Source organism: Ochotona curzoniae, unplaced genomic scaffold, assembly GCF_017591425.1.
Source record: "Ochotona curzoniae isolate NIBS_2020 unplaced genomic scaffold, NIBS_Ocur_1.0 contig_2210, whole genome shotgun sequence".
In the NCBI taxonomy this organism is placed as follows: domain Eukaryota; kingdom Metazoa; phylum Chordata; class Mammalia; order Lagomorpha; family Ochotonidae; genus Ochotona; species Ochotona curzoniae.
Genome location: NW_024465369.1, coordinates 19,257,589 through 19,272,379, shown reverse-complemented (window position 1 = coordinate 19,272,379; position 14,791 = coordinate 19,257,589). Strand labels below are relative to the sequence as shown.

Here is a 14,791-nt window from a genome sequence, read left to right as displayed (position 1 = left end):
GCTTCCCATACAGTTTGGTGTTTGTGACCTGGGAAAGCAGCCAAGAATGGGCCAAGCCTTGGGACCCTGCACCCGCGTGGGAGACATTGAACTCCTGGCTCCTGGCTTCAGATTGGCGCAGCACTGGCCATTGTGGTCACTTGGGGAGTAAATCATAGGATGGAAGATCTTCCTCTTTGTCTCTCCTCCTATCTGTATATCTGAATTTCCAATAAAAATAAATAAATCTTTTTTTTTTAAAAAAAAGAATAGAACATTGGTGTACAAATAGAAAAAGACCTCATGAAAGTGTATGAAGAAAACGGCCACCTTACAAGTCAAGGAAGGAGGTGTCGAATCAAACCAGCCCAAAGCAAAGACAAGAGAACAGATGGTCTCACTGCCTCCTTTCAGTAGCTTGTGCCATGTATACAGTTTGAACCATTGTACTATACCCCATAACAACAGAAAAGTAAATGAAATTTTAAAAAGAAAAAAAAAGTTTCGTTGTTTTATTTTTAAATAACGAAACAGGAAAACCAGAACACTCACATTTAACTTAAACTACTATTCCCCTGCACCATGAGCATGTAAAGATCTTTTGCCTAAGACATCCAGTACTGCTTATAGCATCCTTGGCACACTAATACAGCAGTAACAAGTAAGAAAGTCTTCTTATAATAAAGGGTACAATCCTAGCAGGAATCATACATATTGAACCTCAAACTTCAGTTGTTAAATGTATTTCACTTGAAAGGTAATAATACACAGAAATGTACACTTAACATGTATAGATCAGTGGGACGCGTTTTGGGGGTGATCTGCAAACAATTATACTTGAGAGTTGCAATAAAACTCAGTCGTAGTTGCTATATGTTTTGGCAAATTACAAAACTGTAAATGCTTTTCCTAAACCTGGAAAAAAAAACAGAAGCAAGAAGACGTTTTTATGTTTAATGACAGATACTATATTCTAAGAAATAATCTTGAAATACGTTTATTTGCATACTATCACTTTAAAGGAAAATATAGGCAAATTCTTTTCTCACCATAATAGTACAAAGTTCAATTCTAACAAATGTCAAAATTAAATTTTCAAAATTTAGTTGTTAAAAAATTTCTCTTAATGAGAGCAAGATGAACCACACTAATCCTTACTAGAAAATGCAATCAAGAGGATTTCTGTTATCACATGATGCTACTACGAGTTTTTACTGCATTCATAATCTTTGGATTACAAAGTTGCAAACTGAAGGCAAAAATTACAAAGTGAAGGTAAAAATATCAAAAGCTTTTGCTTTATAGGAAATCCTCAAGGTCAAAGCCAAGCCATAGCTTCCCTAGGTTCAGCTGTGACAGACTGCACACGCTGCTCCAGGACTGAGGATACAGCAGTAATGTGGAATCTGTGTGTGACATTCGTGCTTGCACATTTGTTCAGCTTAGCCACCATAAAGCAATGAAAGCGTGCCTCAGTCAAAAGCTATGCTTTTAAGAATATACCTAAAAGAAAGTTACGCAAAAGTAATTTTAGGCAGTTCTGAAATAAGTTAATACTAACTTCATAAATTAACATTAAAGCTTGTTAAATTTTTCAAAATTCCAAGTTACATAAATTAAATGTGTTTAAATATTTGTTCAGTATCCAGGATGGAGTGATGGCTCAATTGGCTAATCCTCCACTGCAAGAACTGTTATCCAATATGGGCTGCAGTTTGAGTCCCAGTGCTCCACTTCCCATCCAGCTCACGGTTTGTGGTCTAGGAAAGCAGCAGAGAATGGCTTAACATCTTGAGACCCTGCATTTGCTGGGAGACATAAAAGAAGTTCTGCCACCTGACTTCAGCTTGGCTTAGCTCAGGCTGCCGCAGCCATTTAGAGAGTGAGCCAAAGGATGGAAGATCTTTCCTCTCTGTCTCTCCTTGTCTCAATATATCTGACTTTCTAACATAAAATAGATATATCTTAAAAATAGTTTGTTCAATATAAATACCTTAATTATACCAGCGATAATCAGTATTAAAATACTATCGTGAATTAGCAAACTTTTAGTTACAGAAGCTGAAATAAAGCCCACTTTTAAATGATTTATGTCTGTATTTGCTATTTGAATGGGAAAGTGACAAAAGAGGAAGGGATAAACAGAAAGAGATCTTCCACTCACTGGTTCGTTCCTCAAATGAGCACAGCAACCAAGTCTGGGCTTGGCTGAAGCCCAGAGCCACAACTCACATCCTACTGTTACACATGAATGCCACAGACTCAGCATTTGGCCATCTTTCACCGCCTTCTCAGTTGAATTACCAAGAAGCTGATGCAGAAGTAGAGAAACATGGATTTCAATCTGCACTCTGTTTTGGGATCCAGGCATTGGAGGTGGCAACTTAACCTAGCACACCAAAACCCTAGTTCCAAAGCGAATGTTCATTTACTGCCTGATTCAATATAAAGTTTGACATAATTTTGCTCAAATAATATTAAAAGCTCCTTATAAAATGTATTTCATTTATACATTGCATATAACATAGACATATATAGTAAACATTTAACATACAATTTTCAGTTTTGAGTACATACAACAGATGAGCAAGCATTTATTCAGCGGCTAAGATATTCTGTTTGTCAAAAATATATGAGAGAAATAAGTGTGAAGGAAATTATGCTACCTTACAAATGTCATGAAATTGGTACTAAACCAATGCTAAACATCTTCAAGAAAAGGAGCAGTACCTTGAATTATAGCTCTGACATGAGTTATAGAGCCACAGACTTCAAATCTGAGCTATATCTAGGCAATGTTGTCACAGCCAGATGCAACGGCAGCAAAATATGTATTTCCTATTCTACAACACACCCGTAGAGTGTTTAAAATTAAATACAGAATTGAGTTATTATCTTAGGGGCTGCAAAGCTAGATGCCTCCATAAGACACAATGAATTTGATTTCCTGAGGCTTTTGAGCACATCTAGCTTTCCCACTGACATACAGACGAGCCTGCTACAAATGTAGGTATCTGAGACAGCCTGAACCAGGTGAGAGGTGTGGGCAGTGGGTGGGAAAGGGACACTTGGAAGCAATTAACTGCTTTTGAAAAGCTTCTTGTAAGTAAATTATTTAGTGTTCACTTGTTAAATTCTTAAAAAAAATCATTTACAAGAAATTACTCACTTCTATAAGAACACATTGAGTCAGGCTGATAACAATTCACCCCACCACTGTTCATTTCAACCAAAACAAAATATTTTTACAAAAACAATTTTCATTATGTCTTGCATGTGGTGACTTTTAAATATTAAAGGGGACCAAATCCTGCTGAGGATGGGAAATAAAAATACTAATAGTTCTCTATTGCAATAACGCTGGTCAGCTGAAACTTGCAAAATGCTTTGCAAACCGCTTCATTTTTCATTGTCAAGCAAGAGAAGAGAGGACAGACAAAATTTAGCATGCTCATACTGAGGTATATTTACTAAATTTCTGATCTCCAAAGATAATTTGAAATAATTTGTGTTTCTTATTGTGTCTATCAGCCATATTTTTCTCACTTCCAATTTTAGGCTAGAAAATGAATAAACGTGTATATATATATATGTGTGTGTGTGTGTGTGTGTGTGTGTGTGTGTGTATGTATTCAACTTTTCATTTGACTTTTGTAAAGATTTCTTTATTTTTATTGGAAAGGCAGATTTGCAGAGAGAAGGAGAGACAGAAAAAGATCCTCCAATCACTGGTTCACTCCCCAAGTGGCCACAGTAGCCAGAACTGAGCCGATCTGAAGCCAGGAGCTTGTTCTGGGTCTCCCACATGGATGCAGGGTCCTAAGGCTTTGGATCATCCTCTATTGCTTCCTAAGGTCACAAGCAGGAAGTTAAAAGGGAAATGGGGCAGCCAGGATAGGAACCAGCACCCATATGGGATCCCAGCACATGCAAAGTGACGATTTCAGCCGCTGGGCCACTGCATGGGCTCTATATGTTTTTTGTTGTTGTTTTACAGTGTGACCTCTAAATTTTTTTCCAGTTTTATTTTTTTAATTAATTTATTTTCTAATAACATAGTATTATGTGAAACAGTTTTATAGGTATTGGGATTCTCACCACCCCTCCCAAAACTCTCCCCCCATGGTAGATTCCTCCACCTTGTTGCATGACCACAGTTCAAGTTCAGTTGAGATTCCTTCATTGCAAGCATATACCAAGCATAGAGACCAGCATCTTATTGTCCAGATAAGTACAATGGCTTGTTGGGGAGACCTTCTCTGGTCTGAAGGTAGAGCCAACAGAGTAAAAACCCAATCAATCAAAAGCCCCCAACATATCATCAGCAGCAATATACAATGTTATGGTATTAATTGATGCAATATTGCATAAACAATCTATTAAAAATAATGCAAGTTCTTAACCGCATCCTGTGACTACTCCATTGACATTTCAGCAATTGAGGTGCATACCAGTTATATTAGGGGTGAAGCACAAGGTTTTGAAAGTATAGTAGGTTTTACAATTTTTCAAAACACATTGGTTGAGACAGTATTAATTACAGGTTCAAAAAGAAGAAAAAAATTACAGGTTAAATTAAGGCAAACATGTGGTATCTAACCCTTTGGGATTGTTTTCTTAAAACTATTTTTTTTTCAAAAGATATACACACACACACACACACACACTCACCTACCAATCATCTATCACATGCACACACACATACATGCACACACACACATGCACACAAATGCACACACAAGATAAATAAAAACTAAAACCAAACATGAGTCAAAATTTTTGCACTCCTGTCAAAAATTCTTCAGTTTAGTTATCTCCTATAACTCTTCTGTTTTGGTGCCAGCATGGTAGTACACAGGCTAACCCTCTACCCTGCAGTACTAACTTCCTCTATGGGTGCCATTTCTAATCCCAGCCTCTCCACTTCTGATTAGGCTGTCGGCTCACGGCCTGGGAAAGCATCGGAGCATGGCCCAAGTCCTTGGGGCCTGGGTATGTGAAACCCAGAAGTAACTCCTGGCTTCCAGCCTCAATCAACTTCACTTCGATTGTTGTGGTCATCTGGAGGGTGAACCAGGAGAGGGCAGAGATTGCACTCTCTTTGTCTTCCCTGCTTTCTCTGTAAAAATCTGCCTTTCAAATAAAAATAAATAAACCTTTTAAAATGCCCTTATATTACAAAATATTTACAAGAATTAGGAACCAAATCACTAATCCCACTGGTAACATAAGTGAAAGGAGTAGTTTTTAATAACCCAAGAAAGCATATGTCTTATGGCAAGTGCAATACTGACATCATAGGAGAAGTAATATTTTCAATCTTCTTCTTACTTAACAGCTATAAAGTACGACCCTAAAGCGTTTTGAACAAGAAAAGCGCATGACAGTTTTGAAGCGTACTGCTTTATTATATGAAAGTGAAATCCCGAGGATTCCCTGTCTTTTAATAGCAACAGCAGAATGTGCTTTTCCTGTTAGAAGTTCTTGTTGTCCTTTCTTGAGAGTCATAACAGATTTTATTGCTAAGAATCAAGCAATATTCCACTACTGCTTATTTAGACATAAAACACTCTCTATAGCCTTATGGTGAAGCTACCCAGGGAACTTACATTACAAATAACTTTCTGGGAATTTGTAGATGGATATCACGTGCAGGCCTTTGGTGTCCATTATATCCCACATTGTTAATAAAAACTTCATGAATTTCTTATGGTAGCTTTGATTCCTTTTGCAAAAAAAAAATGCATTTTAAAAATTTTAAAATATTTGAATACATCTTTTGGGAAGTAATTGAGCCAGGAAAACACAGCCCTTATGAATGCATTAATAAAAGAACACTGAAAAAATTCCTTTTCCCCTACCATGTGATTACACAGGAAGACAATACCCATAAACCAGAAAGTGGGCACTCACCAGACCCTGGTGCCATACCCTGATCTTGAACTTTCCAAACTCCAGAGCTGTGAAAAAATTTTGTTGTTTTTAAACTACCCAATACACTGTATTTTGTTACAGCAGCCCAAACTGAGTAAGATAGCACTAGACTTTAGGATCAGAAAAAATTTTGTAGCATTTACACATGCATATATATAATTGTTTTTATGCATCATATATCATGTATTATATATATTATAATATTATATACATATATAATTTTAAGTCTTAGAACAAAGGAATAGGCAGCTAAGAAATGACAGTCAAAATACAAAAGACCAGCAAAATCTATTGTCCCTCACCAAAGGACAATAATAAGTCTACTGAAATTAAATACCAGTAAAAAATTTCAGTGGTACTGCATCTATGCCAGTAAAAGTCATGTAGAGGGAATAGATTCCCAAATTTATCTGATTTTAGCAGGTCTTTCAACTTCCCGTACAGATCTTCAGAGAGAAATGAGTAGAGATCCAGGACTTTGATTCCTATCAGACAGTAATGACTTCTGTATTCCATTCCTACTTCACTACATCCCATGTGTCAGACCCAACCACATGGTGTTCTTTAACTTCCACTCCCAAGCATTGGCAACGAAGAATATTCCCTCTGGGCACAGGTAGTATCAGAGGAGGCCTTACAGATACAAGACTTTTCTCAACAGTGTCACAATTTCTTCTGAATCAATAAAGATCACTTTTGGGGTGGTAAAGTGGTATATCTATACCCTCCAAACAGAGCTATCAGTAGAAGATGTGTAGAGAGCTGGAACCCCCTCCATTCCTGCCTAATAATGAGAAGACTGCAACATTAAAGACAGCGAGTAAAAACCTTCACTAACACTCCCATCTGAAAATATGATATGCTGAATCACTCTTGGAAAAAGAAATCTGTTAAGTCAAGGACATAGATAAGAGACAGAGTCTGACAAACTGTCTATGTTTAAACAGATAATCAATAACAGAACCTGGAAGATATCAAACTAAATGGTAAAAAGAAAATATATATATATAAGCTCAAATGATGACAAACATATTAGAATTATCCCAGTGAGGCAGATGTCTGGCACATAAGTTAAAATTTCATTTAAATCACCCACATCCCATTTCAAAGTGGATTTTAATCCTGGCTCTACGCCTGATTCCAGTTTCCTAAATTTGTATACACTGGGAGGCAGCATGTGATGGCTCCGTTACTTAATACAAGTGCTTTCACCCACATGGATAACTCCAGACTGTGTTTTCAGTTCCTGGCTTTGGCAAAGCCCAACTGTGGCTGTTTTCAAGTATTTGAGGATTGAGCAAAAAGATGAAAGGTGTCTATAATATCTATCATCTATCTATCTATCTATCTATCTATCTATCTATCTATCTCCATCTCTTCCTTGACATAAATAAAATTAAAAGTTTTAAAGTGTTAATGGGAAAAATATTTTGAAACTGATGTCCTAAAAATGGTTACTCAAAGGGAAGAAAACCAGCATATGAAAGGAATCATCATCATGGTCATGTTTCCATCAACTCAAGTTACAATGGTTAAGATGCAGAACCAGCTTAGATGTCTGTTGACAGAGTCATAAAGACGTAAGTATACATTCATTTTCATAATAGTACATTATTCCCAATATCTGAAAAAGAGAACCAACCCAAATGTATACTGAGCCAAAAAAAAAAAAAGATTTTCCAACATACAATAGAATATCATTCAATATTATGAAGGAAGACAGTTCAGACATGTGCTGCATAATTTCTTGGTGAAATTATAATAAGCGAAATAAGAAGGCAAAAAGACAAATCATATAGAATTTCACATACCTGAGGACCTCAGAGTAGTGAAAATGAGAAAGAAAACTCATAGCTACTGTGGTATGGGGGTATTAATGGCATCGGGAGTTACAAGATAAAGAAATGCAGTTTTACAAGATGAAAGTAATTGTGAAGCTTCATAGTGGAGATGGTTGTACATCACAAAGCAGATAAGTTGATAGATTGTATGTTACTACTCTAATGATGTGTGTGAGTGGTGTGGTGTGTTAAGGATTTGAATACTGAAAAATAAAGAATTGATCAAACATATCCATTCCATGTACACTTTTCTGCCTCCAAGGATTGTTATAAACTCACTTTTTTTTTCCTGTCATTTCAATGAAATTTGGGAATGATGGCAGCTAAACATCCATGCTTAATTGAGCATCTTAAACTTCAAGTGGATCTTCAGTTGTGATTTATTTACATGCTAAAAAAATGCATACTGATCCAATTTTTCTCTCCTCTACCTGCTTTCATAAACAAAAGATTTCACTGAAGAAATGATGAAGTCCTGTTAGCAATAAAACTATTTTATTTTAAAAATAGGTTAATTGTGTTGGAGGATGTGCTGAAGAGAACAATGTGGATGATGGAAGAGGAAATCCTGAATCTATGGAACTGTATCATGAAAAATAAAAATCTTTAAAAAGAAAAAACAATCAATAGTGTTCATTGTTATCCATTTCAGAATACTCCACCTCCCAATACAGCCAAAGTAGGAAAAAAACCTCTCATTAAAATAAAACAATGTAAAATGCTATCACAAGACTAAATTGTGTTTTCATTTCTCTATGGACAGGCTGGATTGAGACGATCAAATCAAACAGAGAGAAAACTGAGTTTATGATCTAGCCTAGACATAACCAAGCCATACAGAATGGGGCTTTGCATCAGATTGTACATGTATGTATCTCAGATGCACCAGTGATTATGTGGGTTTGAAGAAGTTACTCAGCCTTCCTGACAATCATTCATCATTTGTGAACTTGTTAATGTCAATATCTCAAACATGGTAATATACTAAAATAAAAACAAAACACTTTAAATAGGAACTAACACAGACCCACTACTTAAATAGTTTGTAAAGTTATTAAATCAGTGTTTCTCTGGAAGTATGGATGAAACACTACCCTACAACCTTACAAGACTTTCTGAAAATATGGACTGAAGTAAAACATTCAACTCTTTCGTACGACATTGAAAAGCTTAAGAAAAATGATTGCAGTGCTTTGTCCTAGTCTTTTATGATTGCCAAGCAAAATGCAGAGTCCATACTAGAAGATTCTGCCAGTGTAAAACTCGTGCTTTTGAATTTTATATCTTGTGCTACACTAAAATGGTTTTCTACTGATTTTACATTGCAAGATGTCTTTTTTTATTATTATATAAAACTTCAACCAAAAAATGCAAGGAGGAGATTAAAAAGTGTTGATGCTAAAAGAGTCTTGAAAAGCAAAAACCTACCATCTGTAGCAGGAGGACTTCATAAAACCCAGGAGTGTCTTCTTACCCAACTGTCAACACCAGGAAGCATGCCAAGGGGACAGATGCTAAAACCAGAAAGTCTCATCTAGGGCGTGACATCAGAGTCCTATAATTTCTCTCTAAAAAAACATTAGTCACCACAACAGCATCAAAATATTATGGAGAAAACAAATGCACCCTCCCTAGTGAAGAATGCCTTCCATTAGATGACTGCAGCACTAAAATTCTGTTAACAAAAATGAACACACTGGTTTGTAGGATGAAAAGTCATGCCTTTATTGGACTAGTCTCCAAGACACCAGGAGGATTTTTTTTAAAGCCATTGGCAACAACAGGGATCATATGGCTAATCAGGAAAAATAACAGAAAGCATTACTAAAAATAGCTTTCCATCACAGAGCAAAGTTGAAGAAAATAATAAGGAAATCTCTCCCTTTGTTTTAACAGTACACCAGGAAGCATGTGATAATCAAAGTTCATAACTCCCACATTAAAAAGCGAGAATGATGTATTTTTCATGCCATTGCAGGGGGGAAATTTGTGAGCCATAAACAAAGTATCCTTGGGCAAACTACAGTAAACATACAGCTCAAGAATTGCTGAACTTGGACTTTTACTCCCACTGGATTTTGCCTTCTCCCGGAGAAGATACCGAGCTTTGAAGATTTCAGAATCTTCATCTGTAGCATGTGCTTCAGAACCAGGCTGAATCAGAAAGTATCACTGGTGACTATGCCTTTGCTCAGCTCTGGCTTTCACATGGCTAGCGTGTGGTAGTCAGCCATGTTTCATGCTAAGGAGCCCTATTCACGGCTCCCGTGTAGACTGGTGTAGCAGTCTGACCCACACATATCTTCCGGTCTCTTCCCTCCCAACCACCATGTGTCAGTCTCTTTGCTTATCTGTAAGTACAATGGCCTTGTCGTTGGAAGTCCCACAAAATTAATTCCTCATCTATACATACAGTGGCCTTATTCATGGATGTCCCTAGGCAGTAATTCCACCCCCTCAAAAGCCCAGAGCAAGGCAGCCATCAGGCGAAGCCCAGTGCCAGTTGGTGCTGTGGCTACCCACCAGCCCTGAATTTACCCACTACTTGGCAACGGTGACTTGTGGCTAGGGCCCCAAGCATTGAGTATGTCCTGGCTCAGTTCCCCCTAGTAGCCATCACTGTGCCAGGAAGTCCATCCACCCAAGCCCTGAGACAGATGAGCCTGTCACACCCATCCAGTATATTTTCGATAATAGCTGCTATTTTCAAAATCTAGAAGTTGGGTATTTTTAATATTATGTCTTCATTGGTTCAGAATTTCCAATAGCTTTATATATATGAAACAAAGTTTTGATAACTTTTAATTTGATTATTATCTTGTTTACGAATATTCTCCTGATCCTTGATAACTTTTCATTGGATGGCAGAAATCCCACAGTTTATATGATTGGATATAAAACATTGTGAATTTTACATTGTTGAGCACTAAATATTTGTTTGTACCTATAACTATTTATGAACTATGTTCTGAATATTCTACATAATGACCCTTGAGTTGTATTTTTTCTTCTCTAACTGATCTGAGCAACACCTCCTCTCTGCCCTTAATTTTTTTCTAGGTTCCCTTAAATCTCCTCACTTGTTTTCTACCTCTCAGGAATTGCTACCTTTCATTTTCTCAGATCCAATGTCCTGAGAACTGATTTTATATGTCTGGTTCTTTTTAGGCTGGTCTAAATGTTATCTGTTTATCTTATTTGTTTGTTATGAAACTGGATTTTTTCTCACATATTTATAATCTTAGAAGCTAAGATTCAATTCTTTCTCTCTGAACTCTATTTTTTTTTTTTTGCAATTTGTGTTGTTTCATTTAATGAATGCATATATTTATATCCTCAGAGCTGATAAGTACCACCAGAATAAATTAAACTAGGCTGGACACAGGCAGAACACAGTGTCAGATCATTTTATTTTGTTTTGTTTTATTTCATTACTTTTTCCTTAGGACTTAGGACTTCTTGTGTCATTTTCTTTTATTTTAACCATAAGACTAAATGACAAAAAAATATGTTTACAGCCTTGAGTGCTTCAGTTTTAAACGAGGTTCATGTTGTAGACATTAAAATGACCTGCATCAACAATGGATATAATTGAATTTATTGTTTTTAGCAGGCAATATATAAATTTAGAAGCACTGTACATAGTTTAGCAAGAGAGAAAAGAGGAGTATGGGAAACAGGCATTACAAGAATAATGTGGAGGAGAGTATACATTTGCCAAAATCTAAGGCAAAATGAATGTCACACACTACATGAGTTTAGGGATGCAGTAACTTGTGCCTCGTAGCTGAGAACTCAAATGAAAAGCTCAAAATTTACTTCAGATTTTCATATCTCAAGTTCAAAGTATAGTTCCCTTTAAAAACACTCAAGACATACTTTGTTCATATGGAACACTCTATAGCCTATTGTTCCAAATCATAATTTCTCAGGGTTTTTTTTTTTGTTTTGTTTTGTTTTTTTGGCTTTCCTAAAAGACATGTTGGGGTGGGTGGATTAATGAAAGCTATAAAAACAAGAGCTCTCCCAAAAATTTAAATATTCTATGGAAACAATTCTAAATTGGTAAGGAAATGAATTTATGTAAGATAACACATAAATTTGTATTATCATAATTTAAGGCAAACTAACTTTGCCTCATAATTGGTGTGGATTTATGTATATATTGTTGGAGTTGGCACTGTGACACACAGCAGACTGAACCACAGTCTATGATGTTGACAACCTGTATCAAAATAGTAGTGTTAAGAGTCAGCTGCTTCACTTCCGATCCAGCTCCCTGTCAATGTGCTGGGAGGGCAGCTTAGGATGGTCTGAGTGCTTGGGTGCATATGACCCAAGTGGGAGACCTAGAGAGTATTCCAGGCTCCCAGCTCCAGGCCCTTTTGTTGGTGCCAGTTGGAAAATGACTGAGGGAATGTGAAAATCTATATTGCTGACTTTCTCTCTGTTTTTCTCCCTTCTTTGTTTCTCTCTATGCCTTCCTGTGTCTCTCTCCAACTGCCTTTCAAGTAATGGGATAGTTTAATGCATATGTCTAGTTCCACTTTTACACTGAATTTCTGCACTTGTTAATATGCCCAAACACTTTGTGCTAAACTAAAAAAATTCAAGTAGATTAATGACGTCACACATTATATAGGTTAAAAATCCCCTACAAAAATTAAAAGAAAATTCAATTATCATAACTGTCAACAGGAAGTTTGCAATGTGATGGGGCCATGATGATGCTACCCCCATGAGTGTCTTCATGTTGTTGCCGTGGTTGGTTATAGTTAGGCAGAGTTAGTACTATGAGAGTGTGTTTTCATTAACTTTGGCTGGCTCTTGACCTCTGGCTGTCCTTCTCCTTTTTGTCTCTCTGTTATAAGACTATGTTTGCCAGTTGGTAGCACTACAATCTTAAATATCATAGCCTCTAAACTCATGCACCAAATACATTGGCTTATAATTTAGCCAATCTGATTAAGCAGGAAAAAACACATCAAATGAAAACACAATAATGTATGATTTATTTATGGGTATAGCTGTTGTTTCGCTTCTTGTTTGGAGAAAAGTTGCTATAGAATGTAATGAACACTTGCCAAAATCTCATACAGTTTATGTTAATAGAAACACAAATTAAGATACTCAAAGTTTGGACATATGCTCCAAAGGGAGGACAAAGTAAACCTCAGTAAAATTTTGATGATTACTTGGCCGATCATAATGGAACTTGATCATTGAGTAGCCTGAAAGTGGTGTTTAAAGGGGGAAAGAAATGACTTCCTTGTGCTCTCTTCCCTATTTTTAACCCCCTATGTTGGGTCTACATCCTTCAATACTCTGACAACATTTCATTCTTTTAGGCTATTTTCATGTGTAGAACAACCCTGTTCACTTATTATAATTTTTTTTTTTACTATTAAATGATTCACTCTACCCTAAAATCAGTATCCATCTAGAATTTAATCTTTCTCACTTTAGTCAGTAGGTTTGTGCAGTTACAATTTCCACCATCTTTCTTTTCTTCCCTTGTTCTTTTCCCATTTAGCAGCTATTGATGAGTTGGATGGACATAAGGAGTAGGGATAATAGCGCAGAGCAGAAATGCTGGCACCTCTCTAGCTCTAACTTTTTGAATACGGACTTATCACAAGAGCCTGGTTATTTTGTAGGACAGCAATATAATGTTTGATATCTGTGCTGTGGAGTTTTGCCACCTCTTTCTTACGTCTGATTTTCAATAGTTTCTGTTATTTTATGGGAAGCAATGTTGAAGTCGTTCTAACCATCAGGACTCCTTGCTCTCATCCTGCCCTTGAAGAACCATACCAGATTCTTTCACTCAGCACTCCTTGCTGCTAAGAAGATTCCTCTTGGGACTGATAAAGCCCAGTTACTTAATTTGCTGTGCAGTTAGATTATGTTAAACCAAAGCTTAACTGACATAGAAAATGCTTGATGATTCAGCTAATATGGGGATGGAGGGTTTGTCTTTTCAGGTATCTCCAGGAAATTTCCCCTTTTCTGAATTTAACAAGTGAAAAGAAAATATTAGTTTATATTAGAAGAACACTTACTGAAAAACCACTTAAGGAAATTTTAGCCTCAAATTTCCTTGAATGGGACTTTTCCAAGTCACTGAAAAATTTCTTAGGATTATATTTGTGTTGTCATGGTTTATAAAGTTTACAGAAGGAAAAAAAAAGAAGTCTGCAGAAATTGCATGGAACTGTGTGTTATGAAACAGTAAAGCATGGGGCCCGGCATGTTGGCCTAGAGGCTAAAGTCTTCATCTTCAACGTGCCAGGATCCCATATGGTCACCAGTTTTAATCCCAGAGGCCCTGCTACCCATCCAGCTCCCTGCTTGTGGCAGTCTAGAACAGCCCAAAGCCTTGGGACTCTGCACCCGCTTGGGAGACCCGGAAGAGCTCGTGGCTCCTGGCTTCGGATCGGCGCAGTGCCTGCCATTTTGTTCACTTGGGGAATGAATCTTCAAATGGAAGATCTTTCTCTCTGTCTCTCCTCCTCTCTGTATATCTGTCTATGCAATAAAAATAAATAAATCTTTAAAGAAAAATGAAGCATGAATTCCAAGCTTTGTATCAAAATGAATCATTTGATCTAATTTTCTTGCATTTTTTTAAAAATATCCCTACAAAAAGAGAGTTCCATGTACTTTATAAGCTTTAGATTCCACAAGTATTGTTCATGCATTGTCTAAATTCACTTATCTGAATCAAACCCTAACCGGGACAAATATATGTCCACTCTACAAAAACATGGTAAGAGTCCTCACCTTCAGTGTTTTTGTCTATTATAATTTTAATCAACTGAATTTCATTTTAGTTGAAAGGCAGAAAGAAAGAAGGGAGTCACGCAGACAAAATGAAAGATCCCTCTGCCTGTTTACTCATCATCTTACCACAAAAAGCCACGCCAGGCCAAGCCTAAGCCAAGAACCTGGATCAGGTAGGAGGCAGGGGCCCAAGGGCTTGGGACACCATCTGTTACTCCCCAGAGTGTGACATCAGCCGGAAGTTCAATCAGAAA

The 14,791-nt window shown here is 36.8% G+C and overlaps 1 protein-coding gene across 2 annotated transcripts in view; it reads right to left on the bottom strand.

Moving 5' to 3' along the window:
* Positions 1 to 14,791, bottom strand: part of KCNJ3 (potassium inwardly rectifying channel subfamily J member 3) — a 133,989-nt gene that overhangs the window by 85,419 nt on the left and 33,779 nt on the right. The gene's annotated exons all lie outside the window — the stretch shown is intronic.